A 13,137-nucleotide genomic window follows, 5' to 3' on the forward strand; every position below is an offset into this window, starting at 1 on the left:
ACTTAACATTCAAATATCTTCAAAATAGGCACTAATGCACGAAATAGGCATTCATTGGCACTATAAAACCATGTACATCTTTTGAAAATCGATTGAAACTGATTTTAGACTTATAGGCATACGATTCTGGGTGGAGGATAAAAATAGGCATTTCAGACTCTGGATTGGGCAATACAACTGGGAAGGATGACCAGTACCACGCACAGACGGCCTGGCCACACCTACTATGCTCAACAGGGGCCTTAGTGGGGGATGGGAAGATTGGAAAGGATAGGCAAGGAAGAGAGAAGGAAGGCATTTGCCTGTAGGAGCAGTGGAAAACCACGGAAAACCACTTTCAGGATGGCTGAGGTGGAAATCGAACCCATCTCTACTCATTTGACCTCCCGAGGCTAAGTGGACCCCGTTCCAGCCCTCATACCACTTTTCAAATTTCGTGGCAGAGCCGGGAATCGAACCCGGGCCTACGGGGGTGGCAGCTAATCACACTAACCACTACACCACAGAGGTGGACAAAGTGGAATTACATAATGTACTGTAAATTTATGATGATAACAATATTTTAACTGCAATACCAATTTAAAATTCTACGCGACGAGGATGGGATTCGAACCCACGCGTGCAGAGCACATTGGATTAGCAGTCCAACGCCTTAACCACTCGGCCACCTCGTCGTACGCGCTGTTGGCTCGCTCTGTCTGCATGCAAGTGAATTGTACAGCAGTTTCCCGTTTGTAAACCCATTATAAATGCCGTACTTAATGTCATTCGGTCCGCTGTGATTTTTGTACATCTAATGAGTGTACAGACAAAATTATTATTTTATTTATACAGTGAAAGTGGGCTGAGTGGCCGCGCGTGGGTTTGAACCTCACCGTCGGCTGTCATGAGAATGGTTTTCTGTGGTTTCATATTTTCACTTCCTGGTAAATGCCGAGACAGTCCGGCTCCATGGCTAAATGGTTAGCGTGCTGGCCTTTGGTCACAGGGGTCCCGGGTTCGATTCCCGGTTGGGTCGGGAATTTTAACCATAATTGGTTAATTCCGCTATCACGGGGGGCTGGGTGTATGTGTCGTCTTCATCATCATTTCATCCTCATCACGACGCGCAGGTCGCCTACGGGAGTCAACTCAAAAGACCTGCAACTGGTAAGCCGAACTTGTCCTCGGACACTCCCGGCACTAAAAGCCATACGCCATTTCATTTCATTTCATCACACTGCAGAATCAAGCATTAAACTTTTTTGAGTATGTAAACATATTACGTTTCACTGAATGAATAACAAGCATTTTACTTTTCTTAATGAAAATTCTGTTGTTCCCATGAAAGAAAAAAATGTAAATCGTAGGTTGTACGCTTCAACACCGTATATTTGTACATTGTAACATGAAACTTGGAACGTGTCAGTTTTCTCTGAATGTGTAAATTTATAAAAATTTTAAAAAAAAACATGTCTATTAATGTTGGCCGAAGTATAAATCAAACTGGAATATTTTTAAAAGGTAGTTGTTTTGACATTATAGTGTACTTTTTTAATACATAATATTTGTCGCTTTGGTACTTAACATTCAAATATCTTCAAAATAGGCACTAATGCACGAAATAGGAATTCATTGGCACTATAAAACCATGTACATCTTTTGAAAATCGACTGAAACTGATTTTAGACTTATAGGCATACGATTCTGGGTGGAGGATAAAAATAGGCATTTATGACGAAATCCTCACTCTAATCATTACGTAGTTTCTCTTAAGCCGGGTCTCCACTGATTAACAGTTAACAACATGTTAAGTATGACATGTTGAAATTGACATGTATTCGAACATTTGGTTCATAGTTGACTTAGCATGTTAACTTGGTATGTTGTAGTGAACATATTTAACATGTTGGCGTATTTTCCGTTGCCATTGGAAAACATGTTAAATAAATTCATTGTTCGTGTGGTTTCGGCATGGCTTCGCTAAAGTTCGTATAAGTAAATTACATTACAATCATGCTCAGACATTCGCAAGAAGTTTTAAAATCCAAAACTGTCTTCTACTTTAAGCTCATTCAGAATTTCATCCACATTCTCCCTTCCATTCAGATATTGTCGTACCCACATTCTCCTTTCCTTCCTTCTCAAGAAGGGCTGATGGACTATACGTTAGGCCCCCTTTAATCAATAAGCATCATCATCACCGTCCTTATAAGAAGCAACAATGGCAATAACAAAGGCGAAAGTCCATTGTCCTTGATTGAAAATGCAAGACATCACCTGAATGGCTTATAATACAAACTGATATGATGAACTAGCTGTGTATAAACAAAGAAAGTCAAGTGTAACATGTTTATAAGTGTGGACACAATGTAAAATAAAACAGTACTTAACATTTAACATGTTGATGGTGTCAACATTTAATAGTTTTTAACATTTAACATGTTGTTAAAAGTTAATAAGTGGAGACCGGCCTTTAGGAAACAGATACTTTATATCATCATCATCATCATCATCTGTTTACCCTCCAGGTTCGACTTTTCCCTCGGACACAGCGAGGGATCCCACCTCTACCGCCTCAAGGGCAGTGTCCCGGAGCTTCAGACTCTTGGTCGGGGATACAACTGGGGAGAATGACCAGTACCTCGCCCAGGCGGCCTCACCTGCTATGCTGAACAGGGGCCTTGTGGAGGGATGGGAAGATTGGAAGGGATAGACAAGGAAGAGGGAAGGAGGCGGCCGTGGCCTTAAGTTAGGAACCATCCCGGCATTCGCCTGGAGGAGAAGTGGGAAACCACGGAAAACCACTTCGAGGATGGCTGAGGTGGGAATCGAACCCACCTCTACTCAATTGACCTCCCGAGGCTGAGTGGACCCCGTTCCAGCCCTCGTACCACTTTTCAAATTTTCGTGGCAGAGCCGGGAATCGAACCCGGACCTCCGGGGGTGGCAGCTAATCACGCTAACCACTACACCACAGAGGCGGACAACATTTAACATGTTGTTGTTAAAAGTTAATAAGTGGAGACCGGCCTTTAGGAAACAGATACTTTATATACCACACGTTAAATAAGTACTTTCCCTAATCGAAAGTTTCCTTGATGACCGAATAATTTAACAACCTCACTCCACCATGCCAACGGCCGTAGCCGTGTTGAAACACCGGATCCCGTGAGATCTCCGAAGTTAAGCAACATTGGGCGTGGTCAGGAGTTGGATGGGTTGCCACGCGCTGTTGGTGGGGGGTAGGGGAATGGAGGAGTGGAAAGGAACTGGCCACCCCTACCGCACGTAAACTCCGGCTAAGGAACACCTCTGCGGAGGTTCGGACCTGCCTTCGGGCAGAATAACCCTTACCTTACCTTACTCCACCATATATGTTCTTGTGGGGTTACGTTAAAGTTCGAGTTTATCGTAATCGGACAGGAACAACTGATGATGTTGTCACCGAGACCAACAACACTGACCGAGAGTACCGCAGTAAACTATCAGGAACATGCAACGATGGGCACGGGTGTGTCTACAGGAAGAATATTATTTTCAGCATCAACTGTGAGGATAAGCAATATTGGCATAGAACCCGGAGAAAATTCAGATAAGGCATTCTTCTTTCACGATTTGTTTGACTTTTGCGGTAACCTACACAAATTTCAGTGCTATCCATAATTTGATAACAACAAGGTAATTTCTTCATAGTGCTGAGTAAATAGACAACGTTTACTTCCAGGTTACTCAAGAATACAATCCAGTCCCCGGTAAGAACCAGATAAGGTGCGTTATCTTATTAATGTTCTAAATGTTGTTAACAAAAGAGGCTTTATACTGATAAGTCAGTTTGTTTTGAGTGTAGTATTTTTCTCTTGTTATTGTGGACGTAAATGACATTACTTTATACCTTGGGTCTGTAGAGGTTAACTTATATTTATTATTGTAGGTTAATTTAAAAGCTGTCTTTCTTATTGAGAACTGCTATATCTTACCAGCTAACAGTATACAAATGTGACTTACACCACTTCGATATTGACTGGTCCACATAAATACACTCAACTATCGATCTACCGTAATCGGATCAACCGCGTTGCGGCTTAACCGCGATATCTAAAACACTAAAATTGCACGGCACAAAAGAAGAAAGTCCGCCTCTGTGGTGTAGTGGTTAGCGTGATTAGCTGCCACCCCCGGAGGTCCGGGTTCGATTCCCGGCTCTGCCACGAAATTCGAAAAGTGGTACGAAGGCTGGAACGGGGTCCACTCAGCCTCGGGAGGTCAACTGAGTAGAGGTGGGTTCGATTCCCACCTCAGCCATCCTGGAAGTGGTTTTCTTCCTCCAGGCACTTGCCGGGATGGTACCTCACTTAAGGCCACGGCCGCTTCCTTCCCTCTTCCTTGTCTATTCCTTCCAATCTTCCCATCCCTCCACAAGGCCCCTGTTCAGCATAGCAGGTGAGGCCGCCTGGGCGAGGTACTGGTCATTCTCCCCAGTTGTATCCACCGACCCAAAGTCTGAAGCTCCATGACACTGCCCTTGAGGCGGTAGAGGTGGGATCCCTTGCTGTGTCCGATGGAAAAGCCAACCCTGGAGGGTAAATAGATTAAGATAGAGACAAAGGCAGAAAACCATGACTGATTATTTTAGAAACAGTAAAGTTAGGTAGTCGGAATATATTTCTTTGTCTTCTAAGTTTCAACGAATGTGCTGTTTATTTTTCAGTTTATTAATTGTGGTGCTGCCGGCCCCGTGGTGTAGGGGTAGCGTGCCTGCCTCTTACCCGGAGGCCCCGGGTTCGATTCCCGGCCAGGTCAGGGATTTTTACCTGGACCTGAGGGCTGGTTCGAGGTCCACTCAGCCTACATGATTAGAATTGAGGAGCTATCTGACGGTGAGATGGCGACCCCGGTCTAGAAAGCCAAGAATAACGGCCGAGAGGATTCGTCGTGCTGACCACACGACACCTCGTAACCTGCAGGCCTTCGGGCTGAGCAGCGGTCGCTTGGTCGGCCAAGGCCCTTCAAGGGCTGTAGTGCCATGGGGTTTGGTTTGGTTTGGTTTGGTAATTGTGGTGCTACTTGACTGAAACGTATTGGGTAAGTTCATAAAAAACACTACACTAGTATCATTTATTATAATTTTACCTGCACTTTCAGTACGCTTGATGTCCGACTCGTTGGCTGAGTGGTCAGCGTACTGGCCTTCGGTTCAGAGGGTCCCGGGTTCGATTCCCGGCCGGGTCGGGGATTTTAACCTTCATTAGTTAATTCCAATGGCCCGGGGGCCAGGTGTTTGTGCTGTCCCCAACATCCATGCAACTCACACACCACACATAACACTTTCCTCCACCACAATAACACGCAGTTACCTACAGATGGCAGATACCGCCCACCCTCATCAGAGGCTCTGCCTTACAAGGGCTGCACCCGGCTAGAAATAGCCACACGAAATTATTATTATTAGTAGGCTTGATCTATTTTTAATTTTTTGCGGGTTAACCGCGATTTTGCTTACGCGGGAAGTCTTAACCCTACATTATCCCGGTTGATCGAAAATGGAGTGTATAGGACAAACCAGTTTCACTCATGACCCAAAATAGTTAAGTCATTACGTTTTGGAATTAAACAAAATCAAACAAAATTAAAAGCTGTTTCATACAACGCAGAATGTTTCTTAAGATATTTGCTGAAAATCAGCCTTTTCGTATAGTTTTTAAAAAAATACAAAAATGCTTCCTCTCAAAACTTATTTTTTTGACTTATCTTGTTATTGCCTAGGATGAGTGTTATATTTAAAAACTTTATGCATGTTTATAGCTATCACCAAAAAGAAATGGGACAGCATTAAAAACCACCCGTTTTATACAGAGTGGTGGTGGTGAATATTGTTTTAAGAGAAAGTACAACTAGGCAACCATCCTCTATATAACACTAAACAGAGAGGAAAGAAATGGAAGCGGTGTGACACTTCAAAAAATGAAGTTATCTGTCAAAGGAAGACAAGGGCCACGAAGGGCGTGAAAATGAAAATCTCCCTAGGCGTCGGAGTCGAAAAAGAACAAGAGTTGACCAAGGGAGGTCGAGTAAGATAGATAGTAAGCAATGCCAGGAATCAGCTAAGGGCCCCGGTGTCGCCAACTCACATTCCCAAGTTGAGAGCCTCCGGGGATCCTTTTAGTCGCCTCTTACGACAGGCAGGGGATACCGTGGGTGTTATTCTACAGCCCCCACCCACAGGGGTATTTATACAGAGTATTCCCAAATATGTGGGAAGTATCGAGCGGTGGATATACACCCCAAAGCAATACAACATGTGCCTATTAACGTTTGCCCTACGGTCAATCGCTCACGACATACTCCTGTTTTAGTTATTAGCTAAAGTCAGACATGCCGTTATGGAGATTGCAGTACTTCGCCAGCGTGTAAAGCAAGGTTGTCATCCATGCCTGGAGTGTTAGAACATGTCCGACAATCAATGGGCGTGCATTCAGACATATGGTGGATATTTTGAGGACTTCTCGTATCAGAATGTAGTATCCCCTCTGGTACACCAACACACTACTTCACAAGGGATATGCCAGGTAAGGCTATTATCAATACCTCCTGTACAAAGTTGGAAATTGAACAAACCTTTGGTGTTATTCGACAGCAGCAGGCTATGTGCCAGCACCGGGTTTCATCCTCACCCTTCTTGATTATAATAATAGTCTCGCACCCAAACGCGCAGGTTGCCCAAGGGAGTCAAATAGAAACATCCGAACCAGGCGAAATGAACATATCCTCGGAAACTCCCGGCATTCAAAGCCGGTAAATAAATAAATAAATAAATTAAATAAATAAATAAATAAATCTTACGATATATAAAAATGGATGTATGTGTGTGTGTGGGTGTGTGTGTGTAAGTGACACTTCTTCTCCTAGTCCGACTCGTTTCCTGAATGGTCAGTGACTGGCCTTCGGTTCAGAGGGTCCAGGGTTCAGGACCCCTGTGACCAAAGGCCAGCATGCTAACCATTTAGCCATGGATCCGAACAATGGGAATTAACAGAGGGAAATCACTCTTTTTTCCCTTACATTATGTGTTTTCCAGCAGGGATTTGAACAGAGTCCTCAGACTTGCCGAAAATCTACATTTAAATCATAAAATTAGAACTTTACATGAATAAATGAAGTTTGAAACATATCCCTCAAGCTGTCTGACGGAATTATCACATGTTAAGACAATTTTGCCATTACTTTGAGTTACTGGGCCTTCCGAACGCCGATCTGTGACCCGTGCCTCCTTAGTACACGCCGCACACAATCAACTGGAGCGATGAAGATGACAATACGGCCCTAAGGTGCCCATCCTTTATAGCATTCGAGGGGAAGTTTCCAGAACTATTTACAGATAGGATGGATGCCTGTACACACCCTCAATTTTAATTGGCTAGAGAATATATTCCCAAAACTCCTGATTGGTTGATAGGTCCAGGAGTTGGAGGGGACAGAAGTGTTGACAACCTTGACATAAGAACAAAACAATCTTAAAAACTTAAGGTTTGCCAGGTTTCACAATACAATTTCTTAATAAATTGGTTAGTGTTCGGCCCGCTAGATGGGCAACAAAACCGATGACAGAAACATCTAGTGGATGAAAATTCAAGTATCTTCCATAACATTAGTTCAAATTTAATTACTAGAGTCCGGATTATTAGTTACTGATAGGTTAGAATGCAAACTTACTTAAGCTAGTAACAAGTATACCCTACACTGTACAACGGTTATGATATTAGATTTGCATAGATATTAGGGGTACAGCCTATAGAACTCCTTGAATTTATGCTACTCTTCCTACATTGTGGTACAACGGGTTGCATCACACTTCCTACAAACCAAATTACTTTGCATTCTAACCTATTACCACCTAAAAATCCGAGATATATTAATTACATAGACGGCCTTATAGAAGGCGCGCAGTTTAACTGGACGGAGAAGGTGTAACCCCGGTACAATAATAATAATAATTGTATGACCTCAGCTACCGTGTGCAAGCAGTTTAATTTGACGCCGTCTGGCTGCTTGCTGTCAGTTTCGAAGTTCCGTTTTACTCTAAGCTTACTAGATGGTACAATAAACCGAAGCTAATTGAGATAGCGGTACGAATTTTCTTTATTTTATAACATATTGAACCCGACAGGGGCATGATCCAAGGACCTTTGGTTGATATTGGTCTTCGTAATTACGCACGCAATGCTATTTAAGGGAAACAATGCTGAAACTGATTAATATTCATATCATTAATAGAGGTAATACGGAAACTAATTAATATTCATACCATTGAGATAGATAAATTGTGTCTCTTAAAAAATTATTCTACGAGATTTCTTGTCTGCGACTTATTGCGCAGTATTGTCCTTTGTGTAGCGGGAGCCCGCAGAGGAAGCCAAGCCACCTTAGACCCGGGAGGGGTTATGAATGGGGATTCCCCGTGACATCACTCGAGAGAAGACATCCCTCCTTAAGACTCAGAGAATGAGGGGAAACCAACTTTTTCGAAACGAAATATAGGAGCCATCTTGGATTCGGACTAGCCAACTTAATTACCTACGATCTAGAAAATTAATGAAACTCAAATTATGGAGTCATCTCCCGATTTAAAAGGGATAAATGTCACTGGGACATTTATTTAGAGTGTTTAATGTCCCTTTTCTTGATAACTTTCAGAAGAAGAAAGAATACTGTGTTGTTTCTCCGTGGAAAAGTACTGGGCCATCTGGTTATTCTCATGACACGTCCTCGAAGAAGGGAGTTCACCACGCCGGGTGGGGGAAGCCGGACAGATTTTAATTAATTGAAGGAGATCCATCGAAGGATAATTGAATGGTTACGTCTCAATCGCGTCAACTAAATATTGGTCACCGATTAGCCGTACTATTATACCACGAGTATGCCGTGAATAGGCAATACGCAAATTAGTGGAAGGGGTATCGCTCCCTTGTAAAAACTACTGCAGTAAGGGACGAGCGGCTCTTCGACGGCGAAGCTATGCTCGGTTAAGCCCTCGTTAGTTTTTTGTTCAAGTGAAGCTAACTCCCATTTAAGGTGAAATAATAGAATTCGCATAAACAGTGAATAGTTTTGGTCTCTGTGACGCCAGTGTTAACTTTTATAAAACCATGATGTGTAAAGTAATATTATCATTACTATAGCACATAGCAGCGGACTGAATAGTGGCCGAGAGAGAGACGGGATTCGGTACTGAACCGCGGACTACGTAGTCGTATCCGAGATCGTGACCGGACGTTCACATTGAACGCTGTTAACCGGAGTGTGGAATTAAACAGTGGCGTTGTGTGTGTACAGGATTAACTGCCAGTGGCTCCACCAGCACGGAACCATGGACTCTCAACTTCAAGGTGGTATGGAAATGCAAGTAATCACCGCGGTGCCCATGGACCAGGAGTAAGCCCAGGATGGACTTCCCGAGCTGACGAAGGTGACATCATGTGATAGAGATGAGTACAAATTTTCAATATCTGGCATGCCTAATGGGGATGGGAATATCTATTGTAAGCTGACGCTATAAAAGATTAAAGATGTAGTCTAGTTGAAATAGAGCGCCGAAATGGGCGCGTAGTTATTAATTCTTAGTTTAGGAAACCGACGACAGGTCTGAGTAATTGATTGTAAATAATTTTGGGAATATAATACTTTAGTTTTGCATGTGGTAGAGATTTATTCAATTATTTCTTTCTTGGGAGATTTGTTTGATTATTTGCGTCAGAAGACCAGGAGTAATGAGTTTAGGGGAGTGCAGTGAGAGTAGTTATTAATTAGAGTAATTATTATTTTGATAAGTGCATGGCAAGTAAAAACGGTAAGTACTATAGTGTGTAAGGAACGTAACTACGAGGCTCAGCAGCCGAACTGACAGCCAAAACCCCCCTTTTGAAATACTTAGATAGGGAGCGTTGTGATTTTAATTGATTATGTGATTAAGATTACCAGGATGTGAACATAGAGCGAGTGTCAAATATCAATCCGTGTGAATATTAATTAATTAATAAATGTATTGCCGTGTGACGATAATGTAACTAAGTGCTGACCATTGATTAATTAGCAGTCAGTAATCAGATGTTAATTGCCGTGCGAGTACGTAATTGTGTTGTAATTGCTGAATAGATTCCGCACGATGACCATGTATATAATGCAGCGGGTAAGTCATGTAGAATGATAATAATAATAATAATAATAATAATAATAATAATAATAATAATAATAATAATAATAATAATAATAATAATAATAATAATGATCGGGCAAATATTAGTATTGTAATACCGGAGCCGTGTTGTGAAAGTGATGTGATACTGTTGGGAAAATATGTGTTGAATATGAGGTGATTTGCGCGAGTGTTTGAGACCTCGGTTTATTGTAGACGTACTTCCTAGTGGAGTGGTCTTGTGTCCTTATGAAAGGGAATGTTACGCCTGTTAATGGTGGGCTGTCGACCGCATGTGGAATGGGGAGCATTTCGCTTGCCCCTGCCACCAGTCGTGTTTTTTTGTGTATGTCCCAGCTGTGTGGAAAGCAAGGGCTTTTTTTTAAGTAAAGAGAAAGAGGCCTGTTTGACGGCAAAATATGCGATTCATTCAACACGCCAGAGTAGTGTATTTTATTAACAAATGGCCCGGCCGATAATGCTAATGATTGCTCGTGAATAATTGTTAATTGTTCGAGTATAATATAGATAGGGATTACAGGACCCCGTCTTCATTGCAAGAGGTTGTCAGTTCGATGCTCAACGTAGACATTGGAGGTTTACGGCGTCTGAAGGAAGATCAAAGTGCCTTACATATCTGTTGCATATCATGTATGATCTATGTGTCATTTATGTCATGTGTGGTCGTAAATGAGGTCAGTGGTGGTTCTGTCCATCAGCCTGGCGATGTCTATAATAGCGAGGGTCGGTTCGAACCCAGGTGTTGTTTCATATGTGTGCATTTTTCTTTTACGTCCTTTCATTGGGAAACCTAGGTCTTCATTAGATTAGGGATTGCTCAGACACGTTGTCGGTGCATGTTAGTTTTATGTGTTAGTGATAATATAGCCTCAGTGTTATGATAAAATTTCCATTCGCTACATGTCACGATACATCGCTTCGCGATAAACGTACTCGTTTCTATCAAGTATAACGGACAGATGTCCATATAAGAATTCACAACAAGTATGTGTAATAATGTATTTCATTAGTGTGTCTTAATGCGCCATTTCCCATCATCATTAAGGTTGAATAAACCGGTTTGTGAGTTAAAATTTTAATTCGAATGTGTTCTCATTGTAGTTGAGTATGCCCGTCATCCTACCCTGTACGCCTTTAAGATAATGTTAGATAAGCGCCTATTTTAATATACTTTTGACCCATGTGCGACCCTGTTGATTCCATGCCGGTGCCTTAAAGGATAGGGGCGGGTGCAATATAACACCTCCTAGTTTGTTACTGATTGTGTAGTAAAACTTTGTGTTATCTCCTGTACGGTTTATAATAGTAACATTCAATGTTATTTGTTACGGGGTTACCCGTGGAACGCAGAGGTGAAAGAAGGTGCCGGGATGAATGGGTCTGCTTAAAATGTCAAGAAAAGAATTTAAAACTTAAACTGAAGATTATATTTTTGAAAAACAACAAACTTAACAACTTTTCACTTAGTAAGATAACAATAACATTTCAGGTACAAGACTTAGAAAAATCCACGATTTCAAAACTTTAACACTCTCGGGCTACAAGCCCCTAGCTTTACAATTCTTGAGTTCCTAGCTCGAATTTACAAAGCTCACAAATTTACCCAAGGGCAGAAATCCCCTGATACATGGAGCACTAGCTCCTTAAACTACAATATCACGCCTCCCAGAGGCACTTTTACAACACTTGAAAAAGAGCTAAGGTGCTCTCGGTATTCCAAGCCTACTCAAAGCAACACAATATGAAAATCTAATAATCACTGACCTTACAAGGCACTATTTACAAATAGAAATCTTATTACACAGGGGTATCCAGTACCCAACCTACAGGGCCTTAGTGAAAAAGAACAGGTTAAATAAAAGGCCCGAGTACAATTTGAATGGAGTCGAAGATTGAGCTCCAAAAAAATTTTAAGACCTATAGGGCACTTGGCCGACGAAACAGGGGCTAATCCCAAACTACTGAGGTTGCACGCATGGAAATAACTTTAATACATTGCAGAAATAAATGTGGCACCTCAAACCAATATGAAGGGGAGCTCGAGAGGGTATATCACTCTCTATCCTCGATGTACAGTTTAAGATTTTATGAAGTTTTACATTATCCGGCAGAAAGTTACATTTTTAGGAAAACTAGGTTACATAGTTAATGTTTCGGACCTTTCCCTCAGGTTAAGCTATGGAACTAGCAAGAAATAAAGATGTTATGCGGCCATTACCTTGTCGAAGAACTGCTTCTTGATGAAAGAGGCCTCCCGCCTCCTGTTTTGACACACACACTCAATACTATGACGATCAAGTGGCCAGGAGACGAGAAAATCCGCAGTTTATAAACCCTCGGGGAAAGTTCGAGACCTTTCATGAATAAACCAGCCACACCCTCTCAATTTATTGGTCAATTTAAAACTTACACTGAAAACTTTTTTTTTCCTATTTGCTTTACGTCGCACCGACACAGATATGTCTTACGGCGACGATGGGATAGGAAAGGGCTAGGAATTGGAAGGAAGCGGCCGTGGCCTTAATTAAGGTACAGCCCCAGCATTTGCCTGGTGTGAAAATGGGAAACCACGGAAAACCATCTTCAGGGCTGCCGACAGTGGGGCTCGAACCCACGATCTCCCGGTTACTGGATACTGGCCGCACTTAAGCGACTGCAGCTATCGAGCTCGGTCACACTGAAAACCGAGGAAGAAGACTATGATTGGTAGTAATTAATTACAGAAATTAGGGATTGGCTGGATTCAAAACTGGCGGAAAGAAAATATAAATATTCCCAACCTAAAAATAAATGAACATCAATTAGTAAAAAAAAAACTTGTGAATACAAAACTACTTTAAATCAAAAGTTCTTTCACTTCACACCAGGGTGCATGATCATAGATTTTTGTAGTGACATCTCTGGAAGAAAGTCCACACTTCTTGATGAATGGCAAACAAAACAAG

General features: G+C 42.0%; 1 non-coding gene across 1 annotated transcript; it reads right to left on the reverse strand.

Moving 5' to 3' along the window:
• Positions 1 to 592: 592 nt before the first annotated feature.
• TRNAS-GCU (transfer RNA serine (anticodon GCU)) lies at positions 593 to 674 on the reverse strand. The gene has a single exon. It is a non-coding gene; the product is annotated as a tRNA-Ser (tRNA).
• Between the last annotated feature and the right edge of the window lie 12,463 nt (positions 675 to 13,137).

The sequence above is a fragment of the Anabrus simplex genome, chromosome 8 (assembly GCF_040414725.1).
Source record: "Anabrus simplex isolate iqAnaSimp1 chromosome 8, ASM4041472v1, whole genome shotgun sequence".
NCBI lineage: Eukaryota > Metazoa > Arthropoda > Insecta > Orthoptera > Tettigoniidae > Anabrus > Anabrus simplex.